The sequence below is a fragment of the Mobula birostris genome, chromosome 5 (assembly GCF_030028105.1).
Source record: "Mobula birostris isolate sMobBir1 chromosome 5, sMobBir1.hap1, whole genome shotgun sequence".
NCBI lineage: Eukaryota > Metazoa > Chordata > Chondrichthyes > Myliobatiformes > Myliobatidae > Mobula > Mobula birostris.
The window spans coordinates 122,171,470-122,192,826 of NC_092374.1; the positions used below are offsets into that span (position 1 = coordinate 122,171,470).

At 40.7% G+C, this 21,357-nt stretch overlaps 1 protein-coding gene across 7 annotated transcripts in view; it reads right to left on the reverse strand.

The window, feature by feature from the left end:
• Positions 1 to 21,357, reverse strand: part of gtdc1 (glycosyltransferase-like domain containing 1) — a 364,282-nt gene that overhangs the window by 269,925 nt on the left and 73,000 nt on the right. For all 7 annotated transcript variants that reach the window (XM_072258615.1, XM_072258619.1, XM_072258621.1 and 4 more), the window contains one exon: positions 521 to 716. The gene's annotated coding sequence lies outside the window, so the exon portion shown is untranslated. The remainder of the gene's footprint in view (positions 1 to 520; positions 717 to 21,357) is intronic.

Consider the following 21,357-nt stretch of genomic DNA (forward strand, 5'->3'; position numbering starts at 1 on the left):
TACACAAGCTGAACTGGAAATTGTAATTTTTATGCCACAAATGAAGCCAAGGTATATTTTGTAAAAGCAAGTAAAAATATGACACGTCATAAGATGAGCCACAAAACATCAAATGTCCCTCCCTGCTGAACACCTTTGTTTTATCAGTTTGCATTATTCCACTCTGTGTAACCTAAAAGCAGTTTATCCACTGATGGAACACGTAACATAGTTATTCCTCTTTTTTATTTTTTGAGAAGCCAAAATACCCTAAAGCCCCTTCTACAGAGAAACAAGAATTGCAAAGTGTAGGAGATCTAAGTTCAATGGATTCTTTGGTCAAACTGAAACAAAATGCTGTCCTTATCCACAATACCCTTCCCAACAACACTATCAGTTCAAAAGCAAGCTACATCTTGTTTCCCACTTCTACACTTATAGGGTCATAGAAAAGTACAGCACAGAAACGGACCCTTTGGCCCACCTAGTCCATGCTGAAACCATTTAAACTTCTAAGAACAAGAGGAGAAAAATCAAATACCTGTAAAGTTATACTGATGGGCAGTTGAATTGTTTCCAGTACTGTACTGAACAGCTGTGCAATTATTTCAATGGTTTTCAGTCCCACATATAGCTGTAAATCTTCAGTAACCGCAAGTAAGAAGTGGACTGCATTGACACATTGGCACTTCAGCACAGGTGCGTATTTAACCCAAATTCAATCCTCTCGGTTGGGCCTAAGGGAAAAGAATAAAATCAAATGGGTGCCAAATTAAATAAGACAAAATTCCTTCAAAATATTATAAAATGGCTTTTTCTTGTTAATAAGTGTGAAATACCCTTGCAGGGTATGCAGTCTCCTCTCCCTCTGTATCTCTTTAGCCTGTATAAGCACCAATGAATGCGCACGCACCACACACACAAACTTGGGTGTTAAATATACAGTTCCAAATAGATTAAAAATATTATTTTGTTGCAAACATTTATATCCTAGCACTACACAATAATTCCCCAAATCCCATTCTGCAGAGAAACAAGAATGAAAAGTGTAGATGGATTCTTTGATCAATCTGAAACAAAGTTCTGTCCTTATCCAAGACATCCTTCCCAACAACACTATCAAATAAAAGCTACATTTTGTTTCCCATTTCTACACTTCTAAGAATAATGTATACACTCAATGATTCAGAAACAAGTTCTTCCCCTCTACACTCGATTTCTGTATGGACATTGAACCCTTGAACATGACACTTTCTTTATTTCTTATTTTTGCACTACTATATATAAATATACACATATATACATACACTTAATGTAATTCACAGCTTTCTTCTTTCTCTCTATTATCATGTATTGCATTGTACTGCTGTCACAAAGATAAAAATTTCACATTATATGCTGGTGATATTAAACCTGATTCTAATGCCATGGCCCATTACTTTAAATACAACAGTTCCACAGCAATGTATTATGAGATTACACTCCTGTCAACCTCAAAAAACAATAATAAACTTGCAGGTGTGTACAATGATAAGCAATGCACCTAAGGATTAGTCAATGAATTTCCTTAATATGGAACTAAAATTAATCATGCTATATCTTCAAAGAGATCACAATGTACCCCACAGTTAGTTAATTGTACAAGGGCTGATTTTCAAAATTCAGGTAAAGATCATGTAATTACAAATTTCAGTCACCATTATTAGACTTTTAAAATGCTTTTTATCTCACTCAAATTGTATTTTCAAAGGATCAACAGTAAACGTTGACTTATATAAGCAAGAGCTCATATAGATTGTGCCTACTCTGCAATGTGATCTGTATAAAATTAGAAAAAAAACATCTCTTTAATAATGAAGTCCTGACGAAGGGTCTCGGCCTGAAACGTTGACTGCACCTCTTCCTACAGATGCTGCCTGGCCTGCTGCGTTCACCAGCAACTTTGGTGTGTGTTTCTTTAATAATGATCATCTTTAAATTCATCATTGCCTCAATAACACCAGCTGTAGAGTAAATCACAGATTTTAAAATGATTGATCTCTTTCTGCAAGTCTACCTATTCAAATATTAAACACTCTTCACGTATTTTATTTTTCTCCTTCGGTTGGCACTGGATCTTGTGTAGAAATATTGCTCATGTCCCTCGGTTAAATTTTGTATTCCTCTGAAAAAACAGTAACTGAATTTTAAAAGTATAAGTGGCATTGCCAGAGCACTTTCAAGCCATCTGTTTTTGAGTGAGTATTATTTATTCCAACAAAGGAACAGAGAAACTGGGTGACTCTGGAGTATCCAGGACATCTCCAAGGAGTGAGGCCTCAAAAAGGCAGTGTCCATCACTAAGGACCAAGGACTCCATCACCAGGTTAAGCCTTGTTCTCATTGCTACCATCAGGGAGGAGGTAGAGGAGCCTGGAGGCACACACTCAATGATTCAGGAACAACTTTTTCCCCCTCTGTCATCCAATTTCTAAATGGACATTGAACCCATGAACACTACCACACTAATTTTTTGCATTTATCTATAGTTACTGTAAGTCACTTTTTCTATTACGTACCGCTGTCTAAAGACAACAAATTTCATGACATACGATGGTGATATTAAACCTGATTCTGATTACAAATACTTTATGTTTTCAATTGTTGAGACAGGAAAGGAAAAAGATACTTCTCATCAATGCTACTTTTGCTGTGCTGACTGTCACATCATCAGCCTTGAAAGAACACAAGTAAGAAAAAAAAATGTAGTGATAGATACTTAGGTTGATTAGAGAAATTATGCCTGGTAGCTGAATGCCTTCTAGCAATCCACACCATTCATCTGGAACCCCCACAGTTGCATCCCTTTCTACATGTGTCATCAGGATGATGAGATGTTGTTTGACTATTCTGTAAGTGCATTTTATTACACTGCCCTCCAAGAGTATCGCAACCTTGTTGTGGTTTGGAGGCTTGCGTGCCTCAATGACCTGGAGAGCTATGTTGGTTGGATTCAAAGCTTTATACTTTGGCTTTTGGTAGAGTTACCTCTACCTAACAAGTCAAAGGGTGGAAACCAGACTAAGAATGGGCCACTGGTCTTCTAGGTTTGGGGGTTCAGCTTAGGGCTAACAACTCTGACTGGTCAAAAATAAAATGTTATGGAAACAGCAACAAAGAATCCTTCTACATCTGAGTGTGATGGTATTCCTGAGTCTTCACCTAGGACTTGCATGACTGACAGTAGTAAAAACCAAGAGGAAGCCACTGACATGATGAAGGAGGCCCTGAACACTGACAGGAGATGGAGGACCTTATTTGCTGCCCTAATGCCAGCAGTGTAAGGGACAGTAGTAAGTCATTACACTATGCAAGTCTGAGAAATTTGGTTTCAAGTTTGTCTTTATAATTCTGATTTAATAAATGTTGATCATGAGAAATCAATTACAATTGTTAAATTGACCCTTCATGTTTATGACATGGATTCATGTGATATTACTCTCTTCAAAACCGCTTGGTTCTGTTCCTGCAATGAAGTATCATAATTGCCTCAGGCTGAAATATCTTAAAACCAAAGCACATGATTTTGCATACCTAAGGATTCACATAGGCAGTGCAATATGCATGGCCACCAAGAGATTCTTGTCCTTTGATCTTCAGGCAAGCTCATTACCTGATGTTTGTGACTGGATTCCTATCACGGAGGTGATTAAATTAACATATTATTCAACCCAATCCCTGTTTATTAAGCAAATTGGTGTATTTACAGCAATTATCAAAGTGCTTTCATGTTCCCATGACACACTTCCTTCATTTCCAACCATAATGCCATGTAAAGAAAATCTGATCACTACTAACTGCTATTAGCATGAACAATTTATATTCTGCCTCTAACATAGAAGGAAATGTCCCGCAGAGCTTCAGAGGATTGCCACCAGGCAAAATATGACACTAAGCCGTAAAAGGCGATATTGGCAGAAGTCTGATCACAGAGGTGAGCTCTCAGGAGCATTAGGAAAGAATCAGATGGATAGAGAGATAAAGGAAGAAATTCCAGAATTTAGCATAAATTAGCAAAAGGCACATCCAAAGGAAATGAGAAAAGTCCATGGTGAAGGAACACAATGCTCATGGAGGTGTGTCGGGCTGTATGATATTAAAGCAATAAGGCCACATAAAACAATGGAGAAGAAATTTAAATTTAGTGTAGGTCAGCACAAAGAAACACGAGTTGGTGTTGAGAACAAATTTATGTTACTGGTTATTTTATTTACTTGTGAATGCAACTTGTAACATCAACCCACACTACTGTTTTCCATCTCACTTTCAATACACTTTAATAACTACTTTTACACACAGACAAATTATTGTTCCTGCTCCACCCGTTTGTCCACTCTCTCTATCCTCTCAAACAAAACTTGTAAATAAGTTTAATTGAATAAGAGAAATTCAAAATCCAAAAGTTGTAAATGCCAGAAATTTGAAATTTAGTACTGAATAAACTAGAAATGTTCAACAAGTCAGAATGTCTGCAGAGAGAGAAATCAAATTAACATTTCAGGTCAGTGATCTTTGGGAGAAGTTAGAAATGAGACAAGCAGTCAATAAAAGGGGCAGGATGGCAAGAGCTAAAGGTGAAGTTTGTGATAGGGTAGAGATCAGATATTACCAACTGACAAAGAACAGCGCCAAACAAAGAGCACATCTGGGGTAGTGTAAATAGGAGGAGAGAAATGAAATTTGCAAAAGAGGAAAGAAAACAAGTGTTAGAAATAGAGATACAAAACTGGAATGGTGGAAGGCTAAATATGGTAAATTCAACATAGAGTCCTAAGTGCTGTATAATGCTACATGGGAAAATATTGTTTCTTGAGCTTACAATTTTGGAACAGTGTAGGAGGCCAAAGACAAGGAAATCAGAGTGGAAATGAAATCGAGAATTAATGTGACTTAAGCAGCAGTCCCCAACCAGCGGGCCACAAAGCACGTGCTACCGGACCACGAGGAAACGATATAATTTGGCGATATGAGTCAGCTGCACCTTTCCTCATTCCCTGTCACACCCTGTTGAGCTTGAACGCACGCGAGGTCATTACCCGCGCGTCATCCATTTCAGCGCAGGAAGGAGATCAACTCGAGCTTGCAAATGACGGCAGGCTGAAAAGCATGCTTGACATAACATCTCCGCCGGCATTCTGGATCAAAGTCAAGGGTGAATATCCTGTGATAGCCACGAAAACACTGAAAACGTTGCTTCCATTTCCAACATATCTCTGCAATGAATGCAACGAAAACCAAATTGCGGAACAGACTGGAAATAAGGAATTCCCTTCGAGTATCGCTGTCTCCCATCACCCCTCAATGGCACAGTCTCGTTGCAGGGAAACAAGCCCAGGGCTCCCACTGATTCAGCAATATTGGTGTGTTGCAGTGATTTTATATGTTCATATGGGGAAAATATATGCTGTGTGCTTAATATCCAAACGTTATTAAAATGTTATGATGCTGTTGACTAATAAGTCACTTATATAACCACATAACAATTACAGCACGGAAACAGGCCATCTCTGCCCTTCTAGTCCGTGCTGAACGCTACTCTCACCTAAGTCCCACCGACCTGCACTCAGCCCATAACCCTCCATTCCTTTCTTGTCCATATACCTATCAAATTTTTCTTTAAATTATAATATCGAACCTGCCTCTACCACTTCTACTGGAAGTTCGTTTAACACTTACTTCAAGCTCCCCTGTCCTCCCATGATAATTGACTTATCACTATATTCATGCGAGGAAAATATGCGCTGTGTGTTTAATATTAAATTCGTTAGATAAATCCTTTTAGAAACGAAATTGAGCACATTAGCCACTTATCACCTATATTCCGGTCGTGATTAACACCCCCCCCCCAATAGAATCGCCAAAAACGATTTGTGAAAAAAAAAAATCGGCATGCACATGTCACGCATGCACACTGGTGCCCGCACAAGGCTTCATGGTCATTGTAGTCTTTCTCGGGGTAAACACAACGTATTTGACTGCTACTCTTGCCCACTGGCAACCCTATTCCCTCCCCCCTCCCTGGGTCGGTTGGTCCGCAAGAATATTGTCAATAATAAACCGGTCCGCGTTGCAAAAAAGGGTTGGGGACCCCTGACTTAAAACTCCCTCAAAAAAAGAAAAATAATTGGCAGATCAGGCAGTGTCAGTAGAAAGAAAAATAGGGTTAATGTTTCAGGTCATAGATTTCTTGCATTTGCAATTCTTTTGGATTTTCAATTAAAGTGGCTTACCTTGAGGGAGACATGAAATTTGTATCAAAATGGTACTAAAATGGATCACATCAATGCCTCATCACAAGTAAGAGAAGTCTCCTTGATATGTGCTAGAACTACACCTAGAATGGGCAGGTTCCCTCATTGGAAAATATTGGAGTCGCCAGTCTTCTATGCACTGGAGTAGTGAGAGAAGATGATTGAAATATACGGGGTCTTAAGTGATCTTAACAAGATGTGTATAGAGTGGATGTTTCCTCTTCTGGGAGGATCTAGAACTAGGAGTTATGGCTTTTAAAAAAAGGGGTAGTTATTTATTTAAGGGAAAAGATATGATTTCTTTCTCTCTGAGCTTTTTGTTTACGAAAACACAAGAGATTCTGCGGATGCTGGAAATCCAGAGCAACACACAAACAGCTGGAGGAAATCAGCAAGACAAGCATCGTCTGTGGATGGGAATAAACAGTCAACAATTCAGACTGAAACACCTTAATTTTTCTTCCTCTCTCTCAGGGGGGGTTGCTAGCCCTTGCAATTCTCTTTCTCAAAGGACAACGGAAGACGAGTCTTTGAATTTTTTTTAAGGCAGAGATAGATATATACATACATAATAAGCAAAGAGGCAGCAGGCTTCTGTGGATAGACAAGAATGCAGAGTTGATGTTACAATGATATTGTTAGGAGCTTATGAAATTGCAGAGCAGGATAAATGATCAAGTGGCCTTTTCCTAATTCTTAAGTTTATCTGCATCAAATTGTTGACACAATAATTATATTCTCCCACCTCCAAACCAATGATGTGACCTTAAATCCCAACACTACTTAAGAAGGTAGAAATAGAATCAATTAAGTTGATGGTGTAAAACATATATGGTAGAAATGTATGGCATATCTTTTAAGTTCATGGAAGTGGATCACTTCTAGAAATAAGGTTTTATTTACTCTTTAAGCAAAATGGCTGGTTCGCACAACCAGACCCTACTCAAAAGAAAAAGTAAATTTGGCTGAAGTGTAGAGTGAAACAAGCGCTGAAACAGAATCGAGACAATTCCCCATCCAACTTAGCTCTCAATTCATTGTTTCACAATAATGAAAAAAACAAGCCATCGATCCTTAAATGTACACTCCCCTTGGAAGGCAACTGCAGCAACATAAGTAATTACAACAAAATAAGGAACATTACTTGGCTAATCAGGGTCCACACTTTCATCCAAAAAAAATCTTACTTCAATGGTTGGTAAGTTGATAGAGAAGATCCTGAGAGGCAGGATTTATGAACATTTGGAGAGGCATAATGTGATTAAGAATAGTCATCATGGTTTTGTCAAAGGCAGGTCGTGCCTCACGAGCCTGATTGAGTTTTTTGAGAATGTGACTAAACACATTGATGAAGGTGGAGCTGCAGATATAGCGTATATGGATTTCAGCAAGGTATTTGATAAGGTACCCCATGCAAGACTTATTGAGAAAGTAAGGAGGCATAGGATCCAGGGGGACTTTGCTTTACGGATCCAGAACTGGCTTGCTCACAGAAGGCAGAGTGGTTGTAGACGGGTCATATTCTGCATGGAGGTTGCTGACCAGTGGTGTGCCTCAGGGATCTGTTCGGGGACCATTATTCTTCGTGATTTTTATAAATGACCTGGATGAAGAAGTGGAGTGATGGGTTAGGAAATTTGCTGATGACACAAAGGTTTAGGGTGTTGTGGATAGTATGGAGGGCTGTCAGAGGTTACAGTGGGTCATTGATAGGATGCAAAACTGGGCTGAGAAGTGGCAGATGGAGGTCAATCCAGATAAGTGTGAGGTGGTTCATTGTGGTAGGTCAAATATGATGGCAGAATATAACATTAATGGCAAGACTCTTGGCAGTGTGGCGGATCAGAGGGATATTGGGGTCCGAGTCCATAGGACACTCAAATCTGCTATGCAGGTTGACTCTCTGGTTAAGGTGGCATACGGTGCATTGGCCTTCATCAGTCGTGGAATTGAGTTTAAGAGCCGAGAGGTAATGTTGCAGCTGTATAGGACCCTGGTCAGACCCCACTTGGAGTACTGTGCTCAATTCTGGTCGCCTCACTACAGGAAGGATGTGGAAACCATAGAAAGGATGCCGAGATTTACAAAGATGTTGCCTGGATTGGGGAGCATGCCTTATGAGAATAGGTTGAGTGAACTCGGCCTTTTTCTCCTTGGAGTGACGGAGGATGAGAGGTGACCTGATAGAGGTGTACAAGATAATGAGAGGCATTGATCATGTGGATAGAGGCTTTTTCCCAGGGCTGAAATGGCTAGCAAGAGAGGGCATACAGTATTTTTAAGGTGCTTGAAAGTAGGTACAGAGGAGATGTCAGGGGTAAGTTGTTTTCACACAGAGAATGGTGAGTGCGTGGAATGGGCTGCCGGCAGCAGTGGTGGAGGCAGAAACGATAGGGTCTTTTAAGAGGCTCCTCGATGGATACATGGAGCTTAGAAAAATAGAGGGCTATGGGTATGCCCAGGTAGTTCTAAGGTAAGGACATGTTCAACACAGCTTTGTGGGCCAAGAGGCCTGTATTGTGCTGTAGGTTTTCTATGTTCTATTATTCTGCAAGATCACTGTTGATCCGATCTTAGCCTCAACAATACTGTATTTTATTTAGAGATACAGCACGGAACAGGCCCTTCTGGTCCAACAAGCCGCACCGCCCAGAACTTCACCAAGTTAACACTAGCCTAAACATAGGTCAATTTACAATGACCAATTAACCTACCAACTGGTAATTCTTCAGAATGTGGGAAAAAGAACTGGAGCACAGAGAAGAAACCGACACATGCTCATGGGCGGGGGGGGGGGGAACAGACTCTGAATTGAACTCTGAACTCTGACACTGAGCTGTAATAGTGCCACTCTATCTGCTACTCTGCTGTGGCTATCTTTCCCACAGTTTGTCTTCTTGTAGCTCAAATGTCTATTGACCTCTGCCTTGAATAAATGCAATGACTCTGTCTCCTTAATGCAGGAGTTCTCAATGGGGTTCCACAGACCTCTTGATTAATGGTAGGGATCCATGACATTAAAAAATTTGCAGACCAGTGCCTTCACACACAAAAACTGCTGGTGAGCGCAGCAGGCCAGGCAGCATCAATAGGAAGAGGTACGATCAACGTTTCGGGCCGAGACCCTTTGTCAGGACTAACTGAAAGAAGAGCTAGTAAGAGATTTGAAAGTGGGAGGGAGAGGGGCAGATCTGAAACGATAGGAGAAGACAGGAGGGGGAGGGATGGAGCTAAGAGCTGATAAGTTGATTGGCAAAAGGGATACAAGGCTGGAGAAGGGAGAGGATCATGGGACAGGAGCCCAGAGGATGGACAGCAGGCAAGGAGTTATCGTGAAAGGGCCAGAGGGAGGAAAAAGAGAAGGGGGGGGGGGGGGATGGAGATAAATAAATAAATAAGGGATGGGGTATGAAGGGGAGGAGGCGCATTAACAGCAATTAGAGAAGTCAATGTTCATGCCATCAGGTAGGAGGCTACCCAGATGGAATATAAGGTGTTGTTCCTCCAAACTGAGTGTGGCTTCATCTTGACAGTAGAGGAGGCCGTGGATAGACATATTAGAATGGGAATGGGACGTAGAATTAAAATGTGTGGCCACTAGGAAATCCTGCTTTCTCTGGTGGACAGAGCGTAGGTGTTCAGCGAAATGGTCTCCCACCTGCGCCGGGTCTCACCAATATACAGAAGGCCGCACTGGGAGCACCAGATGCAGTATATCACCCCAGCCGACTCACAGATGAAGTGTTGCCTCACCTGGAAGGACTGTTTGGGGCCCTGAATGGCGGTGAGGGAGGAAGGTTAAGGGTATGTGCAGCACTTGTTCCGCTTAATATAAGGATAAGTGCTGGGAGGGAGATCGGTGGGAAAGGATGGGAGGGACGAATGGACAAGGGAGTCGCAGAGGGAGCGATCCCTGCGGAAAGCAAAAAGGAGTGGAGGGAGGAAAAGATGTGCTTAGTGGTGGGATCCTGTTGGAGGTGGCGGAAGTTACAGAGAATTATATGTTGGACCCAGAGGCTGATGGGGTGGTAGGTGAGGACAAGGGGATCCCTATTCCTAGTGGGGTGGCGGGAGGATGGGGTGAGAGCAGATGTGCGTGAAATGGGAGAGATGCGTTTGAGAGCAGAGTTGATGGTGGAGGAAAGGAAGTCTCTTTCTTTAAAATAAGAAAGACATCTCCTTCGTCCTGGAATGAAAAGCCTCATCCTGAGAGCAGATGTGGCGAAGACGGAGGAATTGCGAGAAGGGGATGGCATTTTTGCAAGAGACAGGGTGGGAAGAGGAATAGTCCAGGTAGCTGTGAGAGTCCGTAGGCTTATAGTAGACAACCAATGCCTTGGTGTTTTAGTACAAGGACTCCAAAGGATCCCAAACTTCTGAGGCTAAAATCACTCCACGTTCATCGTAGACAACTGAACCTTATTCTGAAACTACACGTAGCTCTGAATAGGGAAGCAGCCTCTCTGCATTTATCCCACCTCCAGGCAAATGATCCACTTTCATAAGCTCAACCTGTTTAACCTCTTTCATTACACCCAGTTCAGGAATCAACCTCACATTTTCCAGTATTACACTCTTATCAGAATTTCTTTTCCATTTTCTTAACCTTTCTAACAGATTGGTAAAGCAGCGATCTTTAACTAATCAAGCAATCATCTGTGGTAAGTGTATCCCTTTGCCCAAATCACTAATATAGATAGACAAATGGCTGAGGCCCCAGCTGCCCATTAATTACTGATTGCTAATCTGAAAATTAAAAATTTACTTCAATTGTCTGTTCTCTGTGAATCAGCCATCCCCAATTCAGGGCAATATAGCACACCCACCGTGTAAATTCAAATTGTGCGCAGTAACTTTCTATGAACGGAAAAACCCACAAAAAGTGAAGAACACAGCCCAGTCCATCACAGGCAAAGCCCTCCCCCACCATAAACCACATCTATAAAGGTATGCTGCCGCAACAAAGTAGTATCCATCATCAAGGAGCCCCACTTTCTAGGCTAGGCTCTCTTCTCACTGCTGCCATCAGGAAGGAGGTATAGGAGCTTTCCGTCCCACACCACCAGATTCAGGAACAGTTATTACTCTTCAACCATCAGTCTCCAGAACCAACATGGATAACTTCACTCACCTCAATTACAACTTGAGTCCTCAGTATTATTTATTTACTTATTTATATTTTTATCAACACGATTTGTATTGGTTTGCACATTTTATTATCAGTCTTTGTGTGTAGTTTTTCCATCGGTTCTATTGTATTTCTCTATTCTACTATAGATGTCAGCTAGAAAATGAATCACAGGGTAGCATACGGTAACGCATATGTACATTGGTAAGACACTTACTTTGAACTTTTCATATGACACCTTATTGAATGCCTTCAGGAAACCAAATACACCACATATATTGGTTCCCCTTTATCTACCCTCAGATATTTGTTCTATCCTCGAAGAAAAATTCTCAAGTAAGATTTCCCTTTTTAAAAGCATTTTTGACTCTGATGATCTTGCTAATCAATCCTTGATAATGGTTTCCAGCATTCTTCCCCAATGACATTAAGCTAAATGACCTTCACTTTGTGACACTGAGCTGACACACTTGTGGTTTTCTGAAATCACTCTAGAAACAATGAAATTTTGGTAACTTACAGCCAACACATTCACCACCTCTGGAACTATCATTTCAAACCCGCGAATGCAGGCTATCATGTCCGAGGGACTTATTTGTTGTTAGCCCCATTTGTCTGCCTTATATTTTCAGAATTGGAATCAGGTATATTATTACTGCCTTTTGAAATCTGAACATATTTTGTGAAATGTTGTTTTATGACAATAACCATCATTTACAATTTTAAAAAATGAACAGCACAAAAGAGTGAGTTGGTTTTCATGGGTTCATGAATCGTTCAGAAACCTAATGGCAAAGGGGAAGCAGCTGTTCCTTAAACATTGAATGTGGGCCTTCAGGCTTCTGTACATCCTGCCTGATGGTAGCAACGAGTAGACAACAGGAGCCGGCTCCTGAGGGTCCTTCTTGCGTTACCGCCTTGTGAAAATGTCCTTAATGGTGAGGAAGCTTGTGCCCTTCTTTTGTTATAGTTACTTGGTTCTAGTGACAGAGAATATTAAGTGTCTCTCTTCCTACGGCCTTGTGATTATTTGTTATAGTGTCTCTCACTATGAAAACTAATGCAATTTTTTTTCCCCAAATGACTATCATTTCTTCATTTTCCAAGAGGAATTCCATAGTGCCATGGTTTATTTTGGCTGCTTTCTTCTTTTCTGTACATTTCTCTTTGTCAGAGTGGCCTTTACACCTGCAGGGTGGAGATCATCATAGCATAGTGTATTTCATACCAATGTCAGAGTTCATTCAGTGAACTGTTATACATCAGATGATATAAAAATGTGTACTTAGTTACTTACAGACACAGCTTGGCACAGGTCCTTCCAACCCAGCAACCCACTTCTTTAACGCTCGCCTAATCATGGGTCAATTTACAACGACCAATTAACTTTCTAATCGGTACATCTGGATTGTGGGAGGAAACTGGAGCACCCCGAGGAAACCTGCATGATCATGGGGAGAACGTACACACTCCTTACAGGCAGCACCGGAATTGAATTCCAAACTCCAATGTCATGAGCTGTAATGGCGTCGTGCTCACCACTGCACCGCTGTGACGCCCCGTTACAGCAAGCCATTCAACTAACCGGACTGAGGATTCATCGTGTATAATTTATTCATTATAATTAGCAAAGGCAGACCTGCAAAACAAAATTCAAGGGAATTTTCTGGACTCATCTGGACTTCCCCATGTCTGCTTCTTCTTTAGGCAGTCCCTTGGGCTTGATGATGACTTACTTTCACAGATGACTGTAGGTGATATACTTCATGTCAGATGGACGTTACACACAACTTCGCATAGTGCTCACAAAACAAGGTCTTAATGCAATCACCAGGAGGTCCAAGACAACTGCAGACCAAGACCTGCTGCAAAATTTCAATACACACGATTGATCAAACACAACCCAAACATACAATACTGTGAGAAAGAGACACAGAGTGAGAGACTTTTCAATACTGTAGTGATTTTGTATTGTACTATACTGCTGTCACACAAAAAAAAAACAAATTTCTTGACATATGTGAGTGATCATAGACCTGATTCTGATATTGGTCTCTATTGTGGACTGAGAATGGGAAGGGCACAGGACTAGAGGGATCAAGGTTGGAAAAAGGCGAAGGGAGAAAGGACGGAGTGGGAAGCACCAGAGAGACATTCTGTAATGATCAATAAACCAGTTGTTCGGAATCAAATTACCTTACCTGGTATCTCAGGGCTGGGTTTATCTGCACCTGCGCAACCCCAATCCTGGCACTCCTCCTCTCCCACCTATACCTCACCCCTCCCACAGCACTCCACCCTCGTCATTACCAACATTCTTAACTCCTGCCACTCGCTCTCCACTCCACAACAAATGATGCTCCCATACTGAACAATACAGTATTGCGGAAAAACCTTAGGCATCCTAGCTATGTAAATGTGTCTAAGACTTCTGTACAGTAATGTAGATAGAACAATGTCTTAAGACACTAAAGGATATTTGGCCATGAGGAACACCTATGAGAGACCTCAAGAATTAGTACTTTTTGTTTTCCTCAAAAAGACATACTATCAGAATTTGGCTGGGGAGCAATTAGATAGATTGAAAGCTCTTTAAGTTTTTCCTGGGTTGACTTACATTTAATATCTGACAACCAGAACCATTTTAAACCAACCTTGAACACTCGACTGTCCAACTCTAGTTGTGATTGTGTATTGTACTAGTATCAAGGGACAGTTTCTGTCCTGGTGTTTCAGACTCTTGAATGAACCATATACACTCTCAGTCCACCACATTTAAGGCATCCGTTAGTCTTGCGAGACCGTGGATCTGCGCCTGGAAAGTCTTCACTCTCCAGGGCGCAGGCCTGAGCAAGGTTGTATGGAAGACCAGCAGCTGCCAATGCTGCAAGTCTCCCCTCTCCATGACACCAGTGTTGTCCAAGGGAAGGGCATTAGGACCCATACAGCTTGTCGCAGAGCAATGTGTGATTAAATGCCTTGCTCAAGGACACAACACATTCCCTCAGCTGGGACTCAAACTCACGACCTTCAGGTAGCTAGTCCAATGCCTTAACCACTTGGCCACGTCCACCACATTGTGACCCTTGTATTTTGTTTGTTTACCTGGCTGCACTTCCTTTGTCACTGTAAGACTATATTCTGCCTTCTGTTCTTGCTTTCTACTACATCAATGTACGGCACGAACCATCTAGATGGGTCAAAGACAAAAGCTTTTCACTGTATCTCAATACATTTGAGAATAATAAACCAATGCCACCACAATCTCACATCAGTTTTGGATCTACTCTGAATCTGACTCCCATCCAGCAATTACTGTTGCAATTGTTTGCACGAATAGCGTCATTTATAGGATGTGTTAAAATAATAATATCCCGAAAACTAGAGAGGGCACCATTGGGACACTATAGTGGTTGAATAAGTTGGTCACATTCAAACTAATAACTGCTTGGCAAAGTATTGGGAAGCAATTAGTGTTTGTAAAACAGTACTCCAGGAAAGAATTAATGCGTTTCCAAGATGAAGAAATATATGTGCCCAGGACTTTAGCAGAGTACTGTAAGTGCACCTTGCTCATATACATGGTCTCCCAAAATATATTTTTTGTTCACCTTCTTCACCCCACAGAACAGGAACATAAAATAGTACCTCAGGAACAGGCCTTTCAGCCCACAATCTTGTGCCAAACTAATTATATTAGTAATCACATAAATGAATCACTTCTGCCTACACTACATCCATATCCATCCACTTTATGCACATTCATATGCCTATCTATCAAAAGCCTCTTGAACATCCCTGTCACGTCTGCCTCAACCACCACCCCAGGCAGTGCATTTCAGGCATCTACTACTCTCTGCGGAAAGAAAAACACCTGCCCTGCACATCTCTTTTGAACTTTGCCCTCTCTCACCTTAAATGTATGCCCTCTGGTATTAGACTGTGAAAGAGATGCTGGTTATCTACTCTGGCTATGCCCCTCATATTCTTAGAAATCTCTATCAGATCTTAGCTTCAACAACTCCATAGAATCAACCCAAGTATACACAACCTCTCCTTATAGCACATGCCCTCTCATCCAGGCAGCAACTTGGAAATTCTCTTAGGGACACTCTTTGTGCCTCTGTACCTACTAAAGTGTCCGCTGAGTATATGCATGGTCTTTTGTTGTTGGAACCTGGTGTGGTATTCTGCTACTTAGCCCATCCACTTCCAGGATTAACATGCTGTGCATTCAGAGATACTCTTCTGCACACCACTATTGCAACACGTGGTTAGTTGAGTTACTTTTGCCTGCCTGTCAGTTTACACTAGGGTGGCCATTCTCCTGTGATCTTTCTCAATAACAGCTCTATCTTTCTCAATAACCTTCAGCACCTCTTTAAAAAAAAATTCAATAAAGTTAATAAAACACACCTCCCCACACAAAGCCATGCTGACTGTCTCTAATTAGGTGGTGGTTTTCCAATTACTCATAAATCCTATCCGTAAGAATTTTCTCCAGTACCTTACCTACTACTGACAGGAGGCTGATCATCAATAAGTTTCCGGGATTTTCCCCATTTCCTTTCTCAATAATGAACAACATCAGCTACTCGCTAGTCCCGTGGGACCTCACCTGTGACTAGAAAGGACACAATGATTTTGGTCTAACAAATTAACACACTCCACACTGATCTCCCTATCCTCTACATCCTCCCCATGCCACTTTCTCCTTGTTGAATCCCAGAATTCCATCCTCTCTCTCCACTGCTTCCACCAGTGGCTTCTCCCCAATCTTCTGGCCACTCACTCTCCCCTGAAGAAAACCCAGTCCAGTCATCAGTCGACGGCCACTCTCCATCAGCTAACAAAAGCAGACCACATTCATCTGCGTCTCAGCCCCATTCCAATGAGGAGTTATCTCTAACCACCAGGCCAAGAAGGCTCCTGCTCCATGCCAATCCATTGGCTCCTCCATTGGAATAGCTGTTTATGTTAGTCCAAAAACCAACTTATTACTTCAAAAATTACAAAGCCAGATATAGTGCCAAGTCATGCTTCATCCAGGACAATTCTGGGCTTAGGAAGGCATTAGACAAAAATAACCATTTACCTAATTAGCAAAAATAGTGTTACCAAAGATCCCTGAGAAATGCCAAATTTATTTACCATCCCATTAAACTTGTTATTCCATGTTCTGCAGGTTCCGTTCTATGACAACTGTAGGTTGAAAATGAGTGTCACAAGGTAGTAACGGGATTCCGCGGGTAATATTATCAGATGCATGGGTGACACCAGGCAGTCAGGTGCACCAACATGGATCGTACATTGAAGTGCTTAATCCAATTTCACCTAGCACACCTGTTTGTAGGCGTGATCTATGGCAGATAAAATAGAATGTTGTGCACTTAGTACAGTACAGGAGCCTCAGAACACACCAGGTAAGGAACAGTTATTACAACCCAACCATTAGCCTCTTGAAACAGAAGGGATAACTTCACTCACCCCCATCACTGAACTATTCCAACAACCTATAGACTCACTTTCAAGGACTCTTAATTTTATGTTCTCAATATTTATTGCTTATTTATTATTTCGTTTTTTTTTCCTTTTTGTATTTGCAGTTTGTTGTCTTTTGCACATTGGTTGTTTGTCCATCTTGTGTGCAGTTTGTCATTGATTCTATTGTGTGTTTTTTGTATTTACTGTGAATGCCCAAAAGAAAATTAATCTCAGGGTTGTATATGGTGACATAAATGTACTTTGAACTTTGATAACCTTTCACTTAGGTTTTGGTTTTGAGTAAGTAGATTTTAGTTCAATTGTTGACAGATCTAAAAATAAAAATCAGTCTGTCATTGTGAAACTAAGTTTTCCAACAGAAATGAAATACAAAACTGTTAAATGTTAGGACACACAAAAGGAACTATCTACTTGAAACATTAGAAGATTGCCTCGGTGGGCCTGTGTGTGATGGTCTAGACATAGCTGACAGTGACAGTCAAGCACGAACAGACGGGGGGGGGGGGGCTTAGAAAGACAAACAGCTTTAGAGGTTATATCATATAAATAAATATCAATATTTTCATAGTACAAAGACATGAGAGATTCAGTAAAGAAAATAGAGGAATTTTGAACTATTGTTGTATTGATTTAAAGCAAATCACAAATGATTACTCGGCATTTGAAAGACCCCAATTCTTTTTAGATACACAAGTACCAATAATCAATGGAAATGATTTTTCTTTAAATATTAACATTTCTACTTCACAGGATTTGCTAAACCATTATAAAAGAGGCAAAAGTATGTGACATATTGTGAGCTTATTAGTCATCCTGCAGAAGAGGGAAAAAAGATAATATATGTTTTCGTTAAAAAGTTAACAAGCGTTCTCAGCTAATTATGCTTCTAAATTCTGAACATTTGTGGCTGCTAAAAAGTGTGTGATGGAAAATGGCAGTACTTTAGGAATCACACGACTGATTTTTTTTTGAGGAAAATAGGCAACACACCTCATGACCAACCAAACCCATGAATCATCTCCGGCACTATGACCTCTCAAGTTTTATATGAAGTTGGTTAAAGCACTTATTCACATTCACAAAGTCATATGTATTACCAAAGTTTTTGTGAACTGCTGACAAGCACACTAAGAAGCATCTGACATTTTGGAGAAAGAACTCTGGAACAACATTGATAAACTTGCAAGATAAGCAAATAAATTTGCAAATGAAGTGCAGCAAAGACAAATTCAAGGCATACAAAGCAACACACACATAAACTGCTGGAAGAACCCAGCAGGTCATGCAGCATCCTGGAGAAATTAATATTCATGCCATCAGGTTGGAGGCTACCAAGGCGGAAAGGTATACAAATATATTTTGATGAGGTAACTTATTATGTGGCATGTATAAATCAAAGTGGAGAAAAGGAAGAAGATAGATCAAAGAAAAATACACCAATCATTGAAGTCACACCACTAACTTCCAAAGCTGTAAAAAAAATGCAGCCAAGAACTAGTTGTATTTCCAAAAGAATGGAATTTGAAAGATACTAAGTTATAGTAACCATGTATTAACTCTTATTATGAGTGCATGGAGTTCTGATTATCACATTACATTAGGATATAGAGGCACTGAAGGAATGCAGGCAAGTTTTGCAAAGACAATGTCTGCACTTCCAAGTCCAAATTAGAGTCCACAGTGGTCTGAAGATAGCCTGTTTTGGAGTTAGAGGACTGTGTACCTGTGTGGGTGGGAGGGATGAATGGGGTGTGTTTTGCTGTTGCTGTTTTATTGATTGTTGCTTTGTTTTGTTGTGTTCTGTGTTATTCTGCTGAGCATTGTGGGCATGCTATGTTGACATTGGAATGTGTGGCGACACTTGGGGGCTGCCACCGGCACACCCTTGGGTTTCACTGCATGTTTCAAGATGTACGTGATAAGTAAACTTGAACCTTGACATAATAATAGAATGAGCAGCATGAAAGAATGAAAGACTAGATCATGTTTCTCCTGAGAAAGGCAGGCAGAGGGGAGACTTGGAAGAGGTCTACAAATTAATAAAAGTTTTGAATAGAATGAGCACATTAAAAATGCTTCAATTTGTGAAGTAGAACAAAGTTAAAGGTATTAAACAAGAATTCATTAAGAATCTTGATGGAGAGTTCAGAAGTTACCACTTTTCTGAAAGGATGGTGAGAATGGTTTAGAAAGGAGAGGCTGGACAAGCAAAACAGAGTGAAGGAAGCAGATATAGAGATTAAATTGAAGGCAGGTATGAAAGACTAAGGTTCAGCATTAATATTATTTTGCATTGGCTGATCCAAATGACTGCACAATTTTTTAAAAATGGCTATATTGCAGCAAAATATGGTCATCCTAAAGACTTCAAAATGAAACTTCTTCTGGAGAGCAATTTACATTGGACACTATGAGCATCTGTTATTGAAAGAAGTTAGAGTAGATAAAATTATCCTTGTTGGTAGTCCCAATTGTGAGTAAGGATATTGTCCACTAGTTGCATTAATGTTAATGGAATAAACTGTGAGAATATTCCCCTTTTTATTACCGTAACTGAAATTCAGCCAACTATAAATATAGGCAATCTGAATAATGGAGGGTTGTTTCAAGTATATTGCAAAGGAAGAACTGAGTCCGTCGCAAAGCATCAAATATGGCAATATCAGCTTTTTAAATACTCCTTACTGATAGTGAAAGATGATTGATGACGTTCACGGAAATGTATGAAGACGACATCAGTCTGTCAGTTCCTCTCCTGTTTAGCATTGCAATTGTAACCCAAGCTAAGAGCATCTTATAATGCAAATCTTGAAAAACATTATATCCTTAGCCCGAAAGAAAAATGAGAGGAACCTCAGTATCAAGCATGTTTATGTACATTCATCCTCCAAGACGACCACAACCTTGTCGTGGTTGGAGGCTTGCATGCCTCAATGACCCAGAGAGCTACGTCGGCTGGAGTCAGGGCTTTCTGCTTTGGCTCTTGGTATGGCCACCCATGTCAAATAGGTCAAAGGGTAGAGGTCAGGCTAAGAGGTCCACGGGTCCTCCTATTTCAGGGGTTCAACTCAGCGCTAACAACCCTGACTGGTAAAACAGAATTGTTATGGAAACAGCAATCAAGAATCCTTCTACATCGGAGTGTGATAGTATTCCTGAGTCTCCACCCAGGACTTGCATGACTGACAGCAGTAAAAACCGAGAGGAAGCTATTGACACGGTGAAGGAAGCACTGAACACCGCCAGAGATGGAGGACCTTCATTGCTGCCCTAAACACCAGGGGTGTAACAGGCAGCAAGTTATGTTCACTCATACCAAAGAAATGATGCCTTAATTCTCTGAAAAGAAAAACCTACATGAATAAGTCCCATAGTTAAGGCCAAAATGATTGCTAAGCTGCATTTGGTTACTCTTGCATCTCTTTAAAGATGCAACATCAATGAAATGAACATCGCAATACAAGGAGCTCTGCACTTTTGGGATGCATTACAAGATTTCGCTATATCCACACATTACAAACTAACTCAAATTTCTCCTTCATACCATTTCCCCTTGGGTTTGCTAGCCATACACATCCCGGTCTTTAATCGCACCGGGAACAAATAGAACACAATAAATGCAAACAGTCAAGCAGGCAAGCCTGTAGTTGGTAACACCTCAAGGTAGGTACCTACCAGGAACTGACAAATGTCATCAATCAAAAACAAAAATCATAGTTTAAAAGTATCTACTGTTTTAAAAAAGGTTAAAAAAATATTGAAATCTTTCTTGAATAGTTTTCATTTTCTCAAAATATTTCCTATGAATGCACCATTGTAGAGGCTTGCCTGTAATCATTATAGACTGAATCCATGCATGTGTGTAACACCCTGTTATTTATTGGGATACGATGTGGAAAAGGCCCTTCTGTCCCTTCAAGAAGCACTGCCTAGCAATCCCTGATTTAATCCTAGCGTAATCACAGGACAATTTACAATGACCAATTAACCTGCCAGCCAGTAGGTCTTTGGGATGTGGGAGGACAGTGGAGCACCTGGAGGAAATCCACATAGTCACAGGGAGAACATACAAACTCCTTACAGGCAGCAGCAGGAAGTGAACCCGGGTCACTGGTACAGTAAAGCATTGTGCTAACCACTATGCTACTGTGCCACTCTATATTAAGGGAACCAGATGCTATTATTTTAAATACCAAATCACACATCAGTTTAAATGCCTTTAACAATTGAGATGGTTAAAGAACATTTAAAAAGGAATACAAACAAAGGAATGGCAAGAATATTGATTTAGCATAGCTTGGTTGTCTTTGCAACTCATATTAAAACTAACAGAATCACAAACCGTTAAATAAGCAGTCAGTACTGCTGGAGGTTGATAAACCACTGCAATGAAGTCCATACAGCTGGCCATGATTTATTGGCAGCCTGTTCTGTTATAACCTTCCCAGAGTACAG